Genomic DNA, 16705 nt, shown 5'->3' with positions numbered 1-16705 from the left:
CCCGATCAGAGTTTGGGTCAGAGATCACCACCCCAATGTCACTTGTGTTGGTAGATTATTCTGTGCGTGCGCCTGCGTACCTCACATCGATTACACTCGCTGCTTCAAAGATTTGGGCTAGTACGGCAGGGTCGCTATTAGCACAATGCTTTACAGTACTGTACTCGCGACCTGGGTTCAATTCCCACCACTATCTCGTAGAAGCCTTATGTTCTCCATTTGGTCACGTGGATTTACTCCGGGTGCTCTGGTTTCCACCCACGTTTCAAAGGCGTATGGGTTGGAAGGCCACACGTCTATAATCGGGCAGCATCGGCTCAGGGGTGTAATTGGGCAATGTGGCACACAGGTGTAATTGAACAGCATGGGGTGGAAGATTCTGTTACCCTGCTGTATCTCTAAATAAAATAAAATAAATAAAAGGTTATATGGGGGTGGTCTCTGGGCAGGTATTTGAAGACTGCCATTGAACTGTATGCAACATTAATCATAGTCACTGCCTGGTGCCCTGAACAAGGTTGCTCCTGATCTGCGGACAGGAGATGAGGTCCACGCCGGGTATGTCCATGGCAGTGACTATTGAGAGATCTGTAGAGATCTGGTTACATCACCAGATATCTGAGAAGACACACTGCGAAATTGTGCATACCACCAGTGAGCTGAAGGCCACCCAATCTTTAAACTTTGAAACTGCTTCTTTCAACGGATGCTGCCCGACCTGCTGAGTTCATCCAGCTTTTTTGTACGTCTTGATTTGACCACAGCATCTGCAGTGTACTTTGTGTTTAAACACTCCTCCCATCTGTCCCAATCTCCCATCAGCCCCAATTACAGGAAAACTTCTCTTGATACATTGGGGATTTCTTCAGAGTGTGCTGTGATTCTATTGTTATCGGTTATGTTATAGTAATGGTGCTGACCTTGTTCTTGGCCTTGAACTAGTTCTGACTTTGTTCTTGGCCTTGAATCCCAGTGTCCAATTACACCTTCCTTTCACCTTCTCTGCCCTGAAAGGAAGCTGCAGTTACTCTGTCTCTCCACAGAGCCACGATGCCAAGTCCACCCTGGGAATTAAAGATGCACCTTCACGCATGTCCACACTGGCCAGAATGCTAATCTATGCCAATTACATTTGCCGATGTTTGACCCATATCCATTTAGACCTTTTCTAACTATGTATCTGTTTGAATGCTTTTGGAATCCTATGATTGGATCCACCTCTGCCATCTCCACCAACAGCTTGTCCATGGTCCAACCACCTTGTGTGTGTGGAACAGTTGCCTCTATTAAATATTTACCCTCTCACGTTGAACCCATGCCCTTTCTTTAGGCTCCTTGCTCTGGGAAAACTGCTGTGACCATCTTCCTTTACTCTGCCACTCCTTATTTTAATAACCCTCTATCAGGTCATTCCCCTTGTCCACCTGCAGGGACAAATCCAGCCTTTCCAATCGCTGCTAGTAACTACAGCCCTGGGTTTCTCCATTTCTCTGCTGGCATTTAGGGCAGCAATGAAGGTCCTCCATCTCTGGTAGTGTTCATGGATTCCTTCTTCATGCCAGTAGCTCAGTTTTCACTACTCTAGTCATGCAAGTCCATATGTCTATAAGATGTAGGAGCAAAATTCAGCCCATTGAGTCTGCTCCACGACTCCATCATGGCTGATCCTGGATCCCACTCAACCCAATACACCTGCCTTCTCGCTGATCGATCAGGAAACGATCAACTTCTGCCTTAAATATACCCACAGACTTGACCTCCTCTGCAGTCTGTGGCAGAGCATTCCACAGATTTTACTACTCTATGGCTAAAATAATTCCACCTTACCTCTGTTCTAAAGGCTCACCCCTCAATTTTGAGGCTGTGCCCTTTAGTCCTGGATACCCTCACCAGAGGAAACACCCTCTCCACTTCCACCCTACCTAGTCCTTTCAATATTCGGTATCTTTCAATGAGATACCCCAGCATTCTTCTAAATTCCAGTGAGTCCAGGCCCAAAGCTGCCAAATTCTCTTCATATGTTAACCCCTTCATTCCCGGAATCATCCTCTTGAACCTCCTCTAGACTCTCTCCAATGACAATACATCCTTTCTGAGATATGAAGCCCAAAACCGTTGACAAAAGTGTGGCCTGACTAGTGTCTTATAAAGGCTCAGAATTAACTCCTTGTGTTTTATATTCTATTCTCTTTGAAATAAATACCAACATTGCATTTGCCTTCTTTACCAAAGACTCAGTCTGTAAATGAACCTACTGGGAGTCTTGCACGAAGTCCCTCTTCACCTCTGATATTTGAACCTCCTCATTAAGATAATAGTCTGCACTATTGCTCCTTTCACCAAAATGCATCATTTTTCATTATCATTATCATTCCCGAGATTCAGGAGTACCGCCATACTCAGATGTAGAAGGATTATCATTGCTGTTTCCATAACAGTTTTGTTTTACCAGTCAGGGTTGTTAGCCCCCTAAACCTGGAGAACCAGTGGACCACTCTTAGTCTGGCCTCCATCCTTTGACCTGTTTGGCATGGGTGACCCTGCCAAGAGCCAAAGCATAAACCCCTGACTCCAGGCAACACAGCTCTCCAGGTCATTGAGGCACACAAGGCTACAAGCCATAACAAGATTGTGTTCCTCTTGGAGGACAGCCCTGGTCTGCAGGCGACACTTTGGTGCATCCTTTCTGCCCTGAACCTGGAAACAGCTCAGATCAGTTCCATCTCAACCTTGCCTGTGGGAATCTCCCTGCTCCACCAGCCCCAATTTCCACGGTGCTTTCAGATGCACCTTTAGGGTTTGTGCACCAGGATGTTATTGCTTACTGCTGTGTTCCTGAGATTATCTTTCATTTTCAGAGGCTGGAAACTGGGAGGAACCAACTCTGAGATGTTAGTCTCGACTTGGTTTGATTTTTTTCTGTCATTCGTTTTTTTGGGTTTTTCTTCGATCCTGTGAATGTCTGTGAAGAGTAAGAATTTCAGGTTGCATACCTTATACATTCTCTGATATTAAATAGAACCATTGAGCCATTGAAATTCCTCCTCACCTACTTAATTGGGTTAGTAGAACAGTTAATTAACAGACAAGTCTTTTCACATGAGGACAGTGTGCTCAGAGGCACCACTTTACCGATGATGTCTGTACACTTCCTAATTAATGTTGTACTAGCCCTCATCTCCACAAACACACACTGTTCCTGAACTAGGAGTAATTATATATTCTTGTGAACATTACCAATGACAAATTAAATTAAACAATCCGCTGGGATTGCTTTTCTTTGCTGTAAAGTGATTCAGTTAACTTTTTTTTCTGGGAATTGGAAGCTATTGGTCAAGTGTGTGTATGTGTTTATATATATATATATATCTCCATCCCTCTAAATAAATAAATAAACAGACAAATAAATAAATAAATAAATGATAAATCGTTCTATCATATATATTGCTTACAAAAGTATTCATTACACCCTTAGAGATTTTCATGTTTTATTGTTTTAGAACATTGAATCACAGTGGATTTAATTTGGTTTTTTTGACACTGATCAACAGAAAAAGACTCTTGTGTGTCATAGCGAAAACAGATCTCTACAAAGTGATCAATATTAATTACAAATATAAAACACAAAATAATTGATTGCACAAGTATTCACCCCTTTAATGTGACACACTAAATCATTACTGGTACAGCTAATTGGTTTTAGAAGTCATATAATTTAGTTAGAGATCTGTGTGCAGTCAAGGTGTTTCAATTGATTGTAGTAAAAAGACACCTGTATCCAACTGCTGGTGAGTCAGTGTCCTGCACAAGCTACACCAAGAAGACAAAAGAATGCTTCAAGCAATTCCGCGAAAAGGTTATTGAAAGCACAAGTCAGGAGATGGATACAAGAAAATTTTCAAGTCATCTTGAAGTCAATCATCAAGAATTAGAACATGGCCCAGCAGTAAGTCTGCCTAGAGCAGGCCATCCTCAAACACTGAGGGACTCTGCAAGAAGGGGACTGGTGATGGAGGCCACCAAGAGACCTGTGACAGCTCCAGAGGAGCTACAAGCTTCAGAGGCTGAGATGGAAGAGACTGCGCATACAATTGTTGTCCGGTGCTTCACCAGTCGCAGCTTTATGGGAGAGTGGCAGAGAGAAAGCCACTGTTGAAAAAAACTCACATGAAATCTCAGATAAAGTTCGCCAGAAGGCATGTGGGAGACTCTGAAGTCAGCTGGAAGAAGGTTCTATGGTCTGATGGAACCAAAATTAAGCTCTTTGGCCTTCAGTAAGCCAAACACCACACATCATTAAAAGCACACCATCCCTGCTGTGAAGCATGGTGGTGGCTGTGGGGATCATGCTGTGGGGACGCTTCACTGCATCAGGCCCTGGGAGGCTTGTGAAGGTAGAGGGTAAAATGAATGCAGCAAAATACGGGGAAATCCTGGAGGAAAACCTGATGCACCCGAGGTTGGGAGCCCCTGCTCTGGAACCTGTTATTTGTGAAAATCCCCAGTAGTTCAACAGTTTCATGAGATACTCAAACCACCCCATCTGGCACCAATAATCGTTCCATGGTAAAAATCACTTGGATCACATTTCTTCCCCATTCTGATGTTTGGTCTGAACAACAACTGAACTTCTTGACCATGTCTGCATGCTTTTATGCATTGAGTTGCTGCCACTTGATCGGCTGATTAGATATTTGCATTGACGAGCAGGTTACAGGTGTACCTAATAAAAACAATCTACACTCTAATCAAACAGCCCCTTGATACTGACACATCTTTCCAAAATCAGAATCAGGTTTATTATCACTGGCAAATGGCACGAAATTTATTTTGTGGCAGCAGTACAATGCAGTAAATAATTACAAACAATTGTAAATTACAATGTGTAACCCTCAGGCTCGGCCAGCATGCGTTTGTCTCGGGTAGGACAGCCTCTGGCCCAGCCACACTGAGAAATCTTATTTGTGTGGTTGCTGCATGATGTGTAGCCCGGTTACAAATGTGCACTGCAAAATATCAGACAGTACACCGTATGCAATTAAACAATTGAGCTTTCTAAAATCTTAATCTGACTACAGGGTTAGTAAAGAAAAGAAAAAGGGCCCATTTTAATGAAACTGCCTAAAGTGCACGTTGGAGCTCCCACAATCATCCATTCGACCCCCATCAACCTCTTCTGAGCATTGCTGACCATCGGACCCTCACTCCGAGTCCACTCCGTCCACCAACTCTTTCTATTTGTGTTTTCTCTCTTCATCTCTTGCCGACAAAAGACAGCAAAATCCCTGCTCCTAGACCCGCAAGAAAGAACAACATGCCTCTCATTGGCTAGCGTACATTCCAAAGCCCCCGTTATCTCTAGTCATAGCCCAAACATTGCTGCTACAGGGAAACCATTACCTTAGCAGTGAAACCTTACAGCGTGTTACACTCTCCCTCATGTCCTCATGGCATTGAGATAATTTGCCAGCCCTTCCTGCAAAACACGAAGTCCAATCCAGGTGCAAAGGGCAGTGACATAGCTCCCCAAAACGGTAGGGATCACAGTCTGTTCCCCTGGTGCTACGTAGGCCAACCTATCCAGTGGTCTCCTAATTCTCTGAGACCTCCATACTCCCTCACCTAACTCTTCAGGTTCAGACATGACTGGGGAGACTTCCAGTCTACCTGGCAAGGCCTCCCCCTGGCGTATCACTACTGCTCACTTGCAACTCGGACTCCTCTGTCCCATGGCCAAACCCCATTTCATCCTTTGCAGGGTCCCACTGCAACCCAGGCTGTCTTCCCACTTCACCTGACTCAGCGGGAGAAGGTCTTCCTCAATTCATGGGGAGTTAGCAAAAGGCAGCATATAACAGGTCCTCATCCTCTGAATCAGTATCTCTCTTAGGGGTGGGGGTTGGCCTAACCCCTCCTGCTGTGGGCCCCGCAGCCGCCCCGATTCCCACCTCCTCTCCCGACCATGTGGGTTTCCTCCGGATGCCCTGGTTTCCAAAGGCATATCGGTTGGTAGGTTAATTGATTATTGTAAATTGTCCTGGATGAAATGGTGGGATTGCTGGTCGGTGGCCAAAGGGCTGGAAGGGCCTACTGCATGTTGAATTTCACTGAAAAGAACGTAGCAGACTCACTGGGAGGGGGAAACTGGTTCAGGAGTTTGATAGCAGTGCGAAGGAGCTGCTCCTGTATCTTCTCCCAGTCTTTGCTGCATTTCCTTGTCATGTCATTTAGATAAGGAGGCTGGCAATTTATGCCATCATCCAGGTATTGTCTCACAGAGGCTCTGTCGACGTAAGTGTTAACACCATGTGCTCTAGCCTGTGCATCAACCTCTGTGTGAGATACTTCCTTTAAGAAATGCAGCACATACAACCCCACCTCCAGTTCCACTCATCTTCTTTGTACATTCTCAAAAGCATTCCAATGGATCAAACAATTTCTCCTTTCATGAAAACAATTCGATTTTGTTCAACCAACGTTACTCACCCTAAACCTGTCATAAATTTCATCTCTTCCCCATGACCAAGATTATAAAGCTATAAGATATAGGAGTCAAATTAGGCCATTCAGCCCATCTACTTCACCATTCCATCATGACTGGTTTATGATCCCTCTCAACCCAGTTCTCCGGTCTTCTCCCTATACCCTTTGATGCCCTGACTAATCAAGAACCTATCAACCTCCACTTTAAATATACCCATTGTCTTGGCCTCCACAGCCATCTGTGGCAACGAATTCCACATATTCCCCACCCTATTAAATCCCTAAAGAAATTCCTGCTCATCTTTGTTTTTTAAAAGTTGTCCTTCTATTCTGAGCCTGTTCCTTCTGGTCCTAGATTCCCCCATGGTAGGAAACATTCTCCCAACTCCACTCTATGTAGGCCTTTCAATATTTGGATTGTTTCAAACCTCTCTTCTTCTTCTAAAACGCCAGTAAATACATGCCCAGAGCCATCAAAGGCTCCTTTTGCTGCCTCCTTTATTTATATATTGATTGATTGATTGATTGATTGATTGATTGATTGATTGGTTAATCGATTGAGATACAGTGTGGAACAGGCCCTTCCGGCCCTTTGAGCCTCACCGCCCAGCAATCCCCCGGATTTAACCCTAGCCCAACCAGGGGACATTTGACAATGACAAATTAACTCACAAACTGATGCTGCTTTGGACCGTGGGAGGAGACTGGAGCACCTGGAGGAAACCAACGCTGTCACGGGGAGAACGTACAAACTCCTTACAGGCGGCGGTGGGAATTGAGCCAGGTTGCCAGTACTGTAAGACATTGTGCTGGCCACGACACTATCCTGCCACCTTGTTTCCTTTCTCCACTCTTACGTCATTTGCCAACACCCCAGTCTTCAGGAACCATTCCAAAATCTGTAGACATTTGGAAAACGATAACTAGAGCATCTAGAATCTCCACAACCTCCTGTTTCTAAACTCAGGGATGTGGATCACTGAGTCTCCTGGATTCATCTGCTTTGGGCTCATTGGGGTGCAGTATTTCTTTACTGATATTCATTTCTTTTAAGTTCTCTTTTGTTCCAGATCCATGAATCTCCAGTATTTCTGGGAGTTACTGCGTGATGGCACGCTCTGAGGGGGAAGGACTTTTTCTGTCATTGATCTCCATTCTATGTTCTCTCTCCTTGTGTCTAGAGGAGCCTTAGTCATCTCCTCCTCTCCCTGTGTCTGCTGAGGCCTCCATCGTTCATTTTTATGTTTCTTTCATGCTCTGTTTTCCTTTTTTCAGTCTTATTCTTTGTTGAATTCTGAGACGCACCCCATTCCTCTGCTGTCCTGCTCTTCTGGTCATGTTGTAAGCTCTGACCTAGGATTCACTGCTGGCTTTACACACCAGATCCCCAGCCTCACTCTCTCGGTGTAAGTCTACAAAGCCAGTGCAGCTCAGGTACTCGTTTATCATTGGCTATTTCACTTGCTTCCAAATACTGTTCAATTATGTGACGGAGAACGCTCAGTAAACACTCTCTGTACACATAGGGTCATAGAAAAGTTCAGCACAGCAACAGACCCTTCAGCCCATCTGGTCCATGCCAACACCTTGTCAATTTCCTACTCCCATCGACCTGCACTGGGACCATAGCCCTCCATACCCCTACCATCTATGTACCTATCTGAACCTCACTGAAGCATTGAAATCGAGCTCACATGCACTGCTTCAAATGGCAGCTCGTTCCATACTCTTATCACCCTCATGTTCCCCTTAAACTTTTCACCTTTCACTCTTAACCCATGACCTCTGGTTGTAGTCCCAGTGGAGAATCCCTGCATCCCTGCTTGCATTAGATAGATATAGAATAGATATATAGATAGATATATCATTATATAGATAGAATCCCTATCTATACCCCTCATAATTTTGTATACCTCTATCAAATCTCCTCTCAAGTTTGTGCATTTACACACACACACACACACGCACACACACACACACACACACACACACACACACATTTCTTTAGTAATGAGGATGTGTACATGTTGTTTGTATACTGTATTAATGTAGATATTTCTGTTTATTTTGTAATGGTTGTAACTGATTGTGGAATTCAACATACTCTGATTCATGTGTAGTTTGAAGTTAACCTTGTGAGTAATTAAAGACAGTATCGTATGTCCTGGTGTAAAAATTATGGGTGGGCGGGTCACTCTCGGTAAGACAGAGAGAGATCAAGTTGCTAGGAGTTCACACTGGATATAGTATGTAGCTGTAATTGTGATTTCTGGTAGATATCTTTTCGTAAATATTGTCAGTTTTCTTTTCACTATTTTTGCTAATTTTTGCAAGTTTGATTTTTTTGACACACTGAATAAACACCCTTGCATGAAAGTGCTAAGCAACTCCAGCCATTTTTGCTTTTGCATACAAATCCATGTATCTTAACGAATTAGCTCCATACACAAGCCAGTTATCTACCGTGCAATTGAACATGCCTATTTTTCCGACGTATCCAGCCATTTCTACTCTTTTTTTAATTAATCATTATCATTGGGTACAGTTTATGATCCCGTGAATTCTTCCCTTTTCTGTTTTTTTTAAACTTGGTTATGTCTTCCCCGCTGAAGAACACGTGTCGCACTGCTTCTTTTTTAAACTCAGACTTCTCACTGCACTTCAATGGGTAGGTGGTTGTCCCAGGCTCGCTTTAAAAATACCTCGTTGCCTCTGTTATGTTTGGTAACTTCAAAAGAAGAAAAGCAAGGAGCTGAGGGATGTGAGTCTAAATTTGTTCTTTACCATAAGCGAGGTGTGCACATATCACATGGTAGTGTCATGATATGCGATTCACATATTTTTTACAAATATCCACAATGAATTATGTAAACAACAAACAATGCTTAATCAAACAATATATATTTATAAGATTATTCGATTATTACTTAAATGTCAGGTACACAAAGGAAGCCCACTGTCAGATCATAGAATAGGATGAGGCCCTTAGGCCCGCAATGACTGTGCTGAACACTATGCTGAACTAAATGAAATCTTTTCTGCCTACACATAGCCCATATCCCTCTATTCCATGCCTATTCATGTCTAACACCTCATATCCAATCTGTTTCCACCTGTGCCCCCAGCAATCTGTTCCAGGGACCAATCACTCATTATGTGTTTAAAAAAATACCCAGCGCATCTTCTTTCAACCCACCCTCTCTAATCTTTAAATGTACTTCCTCCAGTATTTGAGATTTAGACCATATGGTATTGGAGCAAAATTCATCTATTTGCCCCATCAAGTCTGCTCCCCAATTTCATTATGGCTGATCCATTTCCCTCTCAGCCCCAATCTCCTCACTTCTTCCCTTTCATGCCGTGACTAATCAAGAATCCATCAACCTTCTGCCTTAAACATACCCAATAGGTTGGCCTCCCGGCTACCTGTGGCATTGAATTCCACAGATTCACCACCCTCTGGCTGAAGAAATGCCTCCTCATCTCTGTTCTAAATGGACGTCCCTCTATTCTGAGGCTGATTTCTACCCCAAGTAACAAGAATCCAACTGTCTATGCCTCTCAAAATGTTATAAACCCCCACACATGTTGGGGAAACTCACACTTTGGAGTCCACAGCTCCAGGGTATGCCCGTACTTCCCATTGAAACTCACACTCTCATGCAGGGGTTCCAAACTTTTTTTATGCCATGGACCAATATCATTGTAGGTTTTTGTAACTAAAACAGCAGAGACATTTTACGTTTAAGGGAAAATGTAACAACTCCTTTATTCTCAACCAAGCACAAAACATAAAGCACGGTAAAAAAACTTGACAACATTCTGTCATCAGCTCAGACCAGCCTCTTAAAGTGGACCCCAACTCAATGTGGGTGGTTGTGAATTATGCCTATGTTTCCACCCATTGCATTACCCGTGGAGACCAGGTTGGGGAAACTCTGCTCGAGTGTAACCCACACCTCCTGCAGAATTAGGATGAAAATATAAACAGTGTTAGCCAGGCAGGAAAAGTTGAATAATGATAACAACCATACGGTTCTCTAATCAATCATGGGTTTCAGGCACTCTTTAATCCATGCTTTCAAACAGCAGTCTCCGTGTTAAACTAACACAACAGGCACTGCCTTTTTCAGAACTCATCATTTATTGATGAAGCCAGTCTGATCTGCAGACCCGCAATTTGTATCTAATTATTTCAAAGCTCGAGCCTCCTAAGCTTGAGGAGCTAGTGACACCCTGTCACCTTCCATTTCCTCTCTGCCTCACTCGGGAATCATTCCAGGAGAAGCGTTCCTTGCTGATTATTGCAAAATCTTCCCCGAGGAGGTGGCAGTGATTTCCATACGGTGGTTTGGGGGAGGTGGCAGCCGGGAGATTCGGGTCCGTTTGACAAGGGGAAGCGTGAAAACCACAAATTCTCTTCACCCCTGCGTCTGAGGAACCCTGGCTCGGATGCCCCAGAACCTGCCTATGCTAGTATTGCAATCACTCGAGTGGAGTTTGATGTCTCTTGCTGGGTGCATTGGTGGCTGCAGAGGTCGATCTGGGATCCGCATGTCAAAATCAGGTTGGACATCACCAAGACTCGTCACGAAATCCGTTGTTATGCAGCAGCAGTGCATTGCAGTTCATAATAATAAAAACCGTGAATTAAAGTGTATATATATATATTAGTTAAATAAGTAGTGCAAAAAAGGTAGTGAGGTCATGTCTATAGGTTCAATAACCATTCAGAAATCAGATGGCAGAGGGGAAGAAGCTGTTTCTGAGTGTGTGCCTTCAGGCTTCTGTACCTCCTCCCAAATGGTAGCAACGAGAAGAGGTGATGGGGATCCCTAATGATGGACACCACCTTTTTGCAGCATTGGTCCTTAAGTTCTCCAGGATATTATGGAGGCGAGTGCCCGTGATGGAGCTGACTGAGTTTACAAATCTCTACGGATTATTTTAATCCTCTGCAGTAGCCCCCTGGCCATACCAGACGGTGATGCAGCCAGTTAGAATGCTCTATATGGTATATCTGTAGAAATTTGCAAGTGTCTTTGGTGGCACCCAAAATCTCCTCAAACTCCTCATGAAATACAGCCACCGCCGTACCTTCCTTGTAGCTGCATCAGTATGTTGGGCCCAGGATAGATCCTCAGAGATATTGACACCCAGGAACATGAAATTGTTCACTCTTTCCACTTCTAATCTCTCTATGAGGACTGGTGTGTGTTCCCTCATCTTATACTTTCTGAAGCTCACGATCAGTTTCTTGATAGACTGCACCTAGAATATTGTGTGCAGTTTTAGTCCCCTAATCTGAGGAAAGACATTCTTGCCATAGAGGGAGTACAGAGAAAGTTCACCAGATTGATTCCTGGGATGGCAGGACTTTCATATGAAGAAAGACTGGATCGACTAGGCTTATACTCACTAGAATTTAGAAGATTGAGGGGGGATCTTACTGAAACATATAAAATTCTAAAGGGATTGGACAGGCTAGATGCAGGAAGATTGTTTCCGATGTAGGGGAAGTCCAGAATGAGGGGTCACAGTTTAAGGATAAAGGGGAAGCCTTTTAGGACCGAGATGAGGAAAAACTTCTTCACACAGAGAGTGGTGAATCTGTGGAATTCTCTGCCACAGGAAACAGTTGAGGCCGGTTCATTGGCTATATTTAAGAGGGAGTTAGATATGGCCCTTGTGGCTAAAGGGATCAGGGGGTATGGAGAGAAAGCAGGTACAGGGTTCTGAGTTGGATGATCAGCCATGATCATACTGAATGGCGGTGCAGGCTCGAAGGGCTGAATGGCCTACTCCTGCACCTATTTTCTATGTTTCTATGTTCGATCTTACTGACGTTGAGTGCAAGGCTGTTGCTGCGGCACCACTTAACCAGCTGATATATCTCACTCAAAGAAGCACGTCCAGGAAGTTAAGAATTCTTTTTATGGCGAATGCCTGTGCCTGATTTGTTTAGCATGGGGAGGCTGATGCATGGGCAGCCACCACACGGTCGTTGACAGATCAGGGACGGGGTCCAGTGGCATGGAATGCAAGATGAGTGGGGACCCTTCACTTCTTCAGCTTTCCTTCGCCTTGTGATGTGTCATCATCTTCTGCCAACTCCACTCTCTGTTAGACTGCTCTTTGTCTGGCACCCTCTCCCTCCCATTGACCTCACCACCATGGGTGACTCTACTAGGAGCAAGGCGCCAAATGGCTTAACTTCAGGCGGCATTGCTTTCGGAATCTCAGGAACTCACAAGGCCTCTCTATTCCAGAGGACCTGGATATGGAAACCTCATCAGCTGGTGATGTGATTCTCTTTCTACACTGGAGATGGGATTGACCATGACATTTTTGCATTCCGGAGCAAACTTAAGAAGGATTTATGGCTGCTCTCAGTCCTTGTGTTCACAGCCATGCTCTCCTGGTCTCTGGTCTGATCTTGTGGGAAAGCTTACTGCCAGCATGCTCTTTCTGTGACCAAGGATCTCCTCCCTGACTTGTATTTTGGATTCCATCATGGCAGATGTGTCTTCACTACACAACCTTGTGAGACCTCGGGACCCAGACCAGCCGGTTCAGGGACAGTTATTACCCCTCAACCATCAGGCTCCTGAACCAGTGTGGTTAACTTCACTCACCACAATGAGCCTCAGGTCCCACACCACCAGGTTCAGGAACAGTTATTACCCCACAACCATCAGGCTCCTGAACCAGTGTGGATAACTTCACTCACCACAATGAGCCTCAGGTCCCACACCACCAGGTTCAGGAACAGTTATTACCCCACAACCATCAGGCTCCTGAACCAGTGTGGATAACTTCACTCACCACAATGAGCCTCAGGTCCCACACCACCAGGTTCAGGAACAGTTATTACCCCACAACCATTAGACTCCTGAACCAGAGGGGATAACTTCACTCACCCCAATGAGCCTCAAATCCCACACCACCAGGTTCAGGGACAGTTATTACCCCACAACCATCAGACTCCTGAACCAGTGTGGATAACTTCACTCACCACAATGAGCCTCAGGTCCCACACCACCAGGTTCAGGAACAGTTATTACCCTTCAATCATTAGGCTCCTGAACCAGAGGGGATAATTTCACTTACTCCACCACTGAAATGATCCCACAACCTATGGACTTACTTTCAAGCACTCTTCATCTCATGTTCTCGATATTTATTGTTTATTTATTTATTAGGAGGCAAAGAGTGGGAATAAAGGGAGCCTTTTCTGGTTAGCTGCTGGTGACTAGTGGTGTTCCATAGTGGTTTGTGTTGGGACCGATCCTTTTCATCTTATATGTCATTGATTTGGATGATGGAATTGATGACTTTGTTTGCAGACAATATGAAGATAGGTGGAGGGGCAGGTAGTTTTGAGGAAGTGAGAAGCTACAGAAGGACTTGGACAGGTTAGGAGAATGGGCAAAGAAGTGACAGATGAAATACAGTGTGGGAAGTGTATGATCACACACTCCAGTAGAAGACATGAAAGGGTTGACTATTTTCTAAATGGAGAGAAAATACAAAAAAAAACTGAGGTGCAAAGGGACTTGGAAGTGCTTGTGCAGGATTCCCTAAAGGTTAATTTGCAGAATTGAGTCTATGGTGTGATGTTAGCATTCATTTCAAGAGGACTAGAATATAAAAGCAAGAACGTTATAAAACACTGGTGAAGCCTCTCCTTGGAGTATTTTGAGCAGGTTTGGGCCCCTTAATTTTAGAAAGGTTGTGCTGAACTGGAGAGGGTGCAAAGGAGGTTTACAAGAATTATTCCAGGATTGAACGACTTGTCATTTGAAGAATGTTTGATGGCCCTGGGCCTGTATTCACTAGAATTTAGAAGAACGAAGGTTGACCTCATTGAAGGCTTTGATAAAGTGTATGTGGAGAGGATTCTTTCGAAGATGGGAGCGTCTAAGAACAGAGGACACCTTCAGAATGGAGGGGTGTCCTTTCAGAATGTAAATGGGGAGGTATTTCTTTAGCCGGAGTGGTGAATCTAGAAAATTTGTTGCCACAGACACTTGTGGAGGCCAAGTCATTGGGTATATTGAAGGCAGAGGTTGATAGATTCTTTATTGGTCAGGGCATGAAGAGATACAGGGGGAAGGCAGGAGGTTGGGGCTGAGAGGGATATTGGATCAGCCATGGTGAAATGGCAGAACAGACCTGATAGGCCAAATGGCCCAATTCTGTCCTGTCTTATGGTCTAATTATAATCATTTCATCTTTCTTTTTGTATTTGCTCAGTTTGTTGTCTTTTGCACACTGGTTGCTTGCCCTGTTGGTGTGGTCTTTCATTGGTTCTATTATGACTGTTGGATTTACTGAGTATGCCCGCAATAAAATGAATAAACTTTAAAAATAAATTTAGTTTACACTTTGAAAAGCAGAGAGCAGTACTAACCACTGTGCGTGGCCTCTTCTGTCATAACAAACGCATGACTCATTCTGAATTTAGCAACTGTGGAACATTTTCTCAGGGTTGGCTGTCCATAGAATTTTCTTCCACTTTGAGTCTGTTGCAGAATGGCAGTAATGGCACGATGCCTATCAATGAGTTTTCAATATGAGCAATCACAAGCTTTCAGTTATTCTGTTATTGCCACCTCAGCATGTCTGTTTGCCCGACTTCAGATCTCTGTCCCATTTTATGACCACAAGATATAGGAGCAGAATTAGGCCATTCAGCCCATCGAGTCTGCTCTGCCATTCCATCATGGCTGATCCATTTCCCTCTCAGCCTCAATCTCCTACCTTCTCCCTGTATTCCTTCATGCCCTATTCAAGAACCTATCAAGCTCTGTCTTAAATATTCCCAATGACTTGCTTTCCACAGCAGCCTGTGGCAAAAAAATTCCACAGATTCTCCACTCTCTGGCTGAAGAAATTCCTCCTTATCTCCATTCTAAATGGACGTCCCTCTTTTCTGAGGCTGTGTCCTCTGGTTGTGCTTATTATTAGAGTCACGGAGTGCCGTAGCACAAAAAGAGGCCCTTTGGCCCATCTTTCCATGCCAAACTCTTATTCTGTCTAATTCCATTGACCTGCACCTGGACCATAGCCCCCCATACCCCTTTCATCCATGTACCTATTCAAACTTCTCTTAAATGTTGAAATCAAGCCCACATCCACCACTCCCCCCGGCAGCTTGTTCCATACTCTCACCACCCTGTAAGTGAAGAAGTTCCCCTTCAGGTTCTCCTTAAGTATTTCACCTTTGACCCATGACCTCCAGTTCTAGTCTTACCCAACCTCAGTGCAAAAAGCCTGCTTGCATTTGGCCTATCTCTACCCTCTCATAATTTTGTATGTATCTATCAAATCTCCACTCGTTCCCCTACACTCCAGGGAATAAAGTCCTAACCCATTCAACCTTTCCCTATAACTCTGGTCCTCCAGTCCCGACAACATCGTCTTTTTTGTTCCAGTCCTGATGAAGGGTCTCAGCCTGAAAGGTCAACTCTTTACTCCTTTCCACAGGTGCTCCCTGGCCTGCTGAGTTGCTCCAGCACTTTGTGTGTGTTGCTCGGATTGCCAGCATCTGCAGATTTTCTCTTGTTTGTCCTTGCACACTTTCATTTATTTGTTGTTTGTATTTATTGTCATACACACTGTTTATTCCATGAATTTCAGGTGCACAAGGAGTTCCATTGAACCCAGTATCAAACTCTGAGGCCTCTGTCGGCCTCTGTCGGCTGGGGCCGACCATGGATACTGCAGATAGGCAGCCAGGCCAGTGCAACGTGGAGAGCGAGCTGTTGCCTGCGTAGCAAACTCCCCCTCACCATACGTCTGATGAATGCAAAGGAATCGCAGAGACCAATGCAGTTTGGCACCAGCAGTGTCGCAGGTGTTCCCAGTCAATGTTGAACTCAACGTAGGTCTGCCTGAATATCTTCTAATTTCGTAGCTATTTGTTTAATTTCAGCGCTGATTTGTTGTGAATCAGCCGATGCTTCTTTTCTGAACTGTTGAAACTCCTCAGTAAGCTTTTGAATTGAGCCCGTAATAGCTTCCAAAGATGCTTTGGTAGTCATAGTAATATAATAACCCATCTATCAGTAGTATTTCACATGGTTATAGACAAAAGTAAGTCTGCTTTAGGGACTCTAGCTCCTTTATATTTTTTTCCCCTCAGGATTTAGTCCCAAGGCCTTCCCCACAAAGCAGTGGAGGTTTGAGATCAGAGTTTTACCTTCTCCTGGGTGAGCTG

At 44.3% G+C, this 16705-nt stretch overlaps 1 protein-coding gene across 2 annotated transcripts in view; it reads left to right on the top strand.

The window, feature by feature from the left end:
- Positions 1 to 16705, top strand: part of LOC140737330 (leucine-rich repeat and fibronectin type III domain-containing protein 1-like) — a 539382-nt gene that overhangs the window by 247341 nt on the left and 275336 nt on the right. Inside the window, exon 1 of one of the 2 annotated variants that reach the window (XM_073063764.1) lies at positions 16279 to 16369. The exons of the other annotated variant lie outside the window; for it this stretch is intronic. The gene's annotated coding sequence lies outside the window, so the exon portion shown is untranslated. Of the gene's footprint in view, positions 1 to 16278; positions 16370 to 16705 lie in introns of those variants that run through there. 2 annotated transcript variants of the gene reach the window in all.

The sequence above is a fragment of the Hemitrygon akajei genome, chromosome 12, assembly GCF_048418815.1.
Source record: "Hemitrygon akajei chromosome 12, sHemAka1.3, whole genome shotgun sequence".
Lineage (NCBI taxonomy): Eukaryota > Metazoa > Chordata > Chondrichthyes > Myliobatiformes > Dasyatidae > Hemitrygon > Hemitrygon akajei.
The sequence above is the reverse complement of the archived record's forward strand: the minus strand, read 5'-3'. Positions and strand labels throughout refer to the sequence as shown.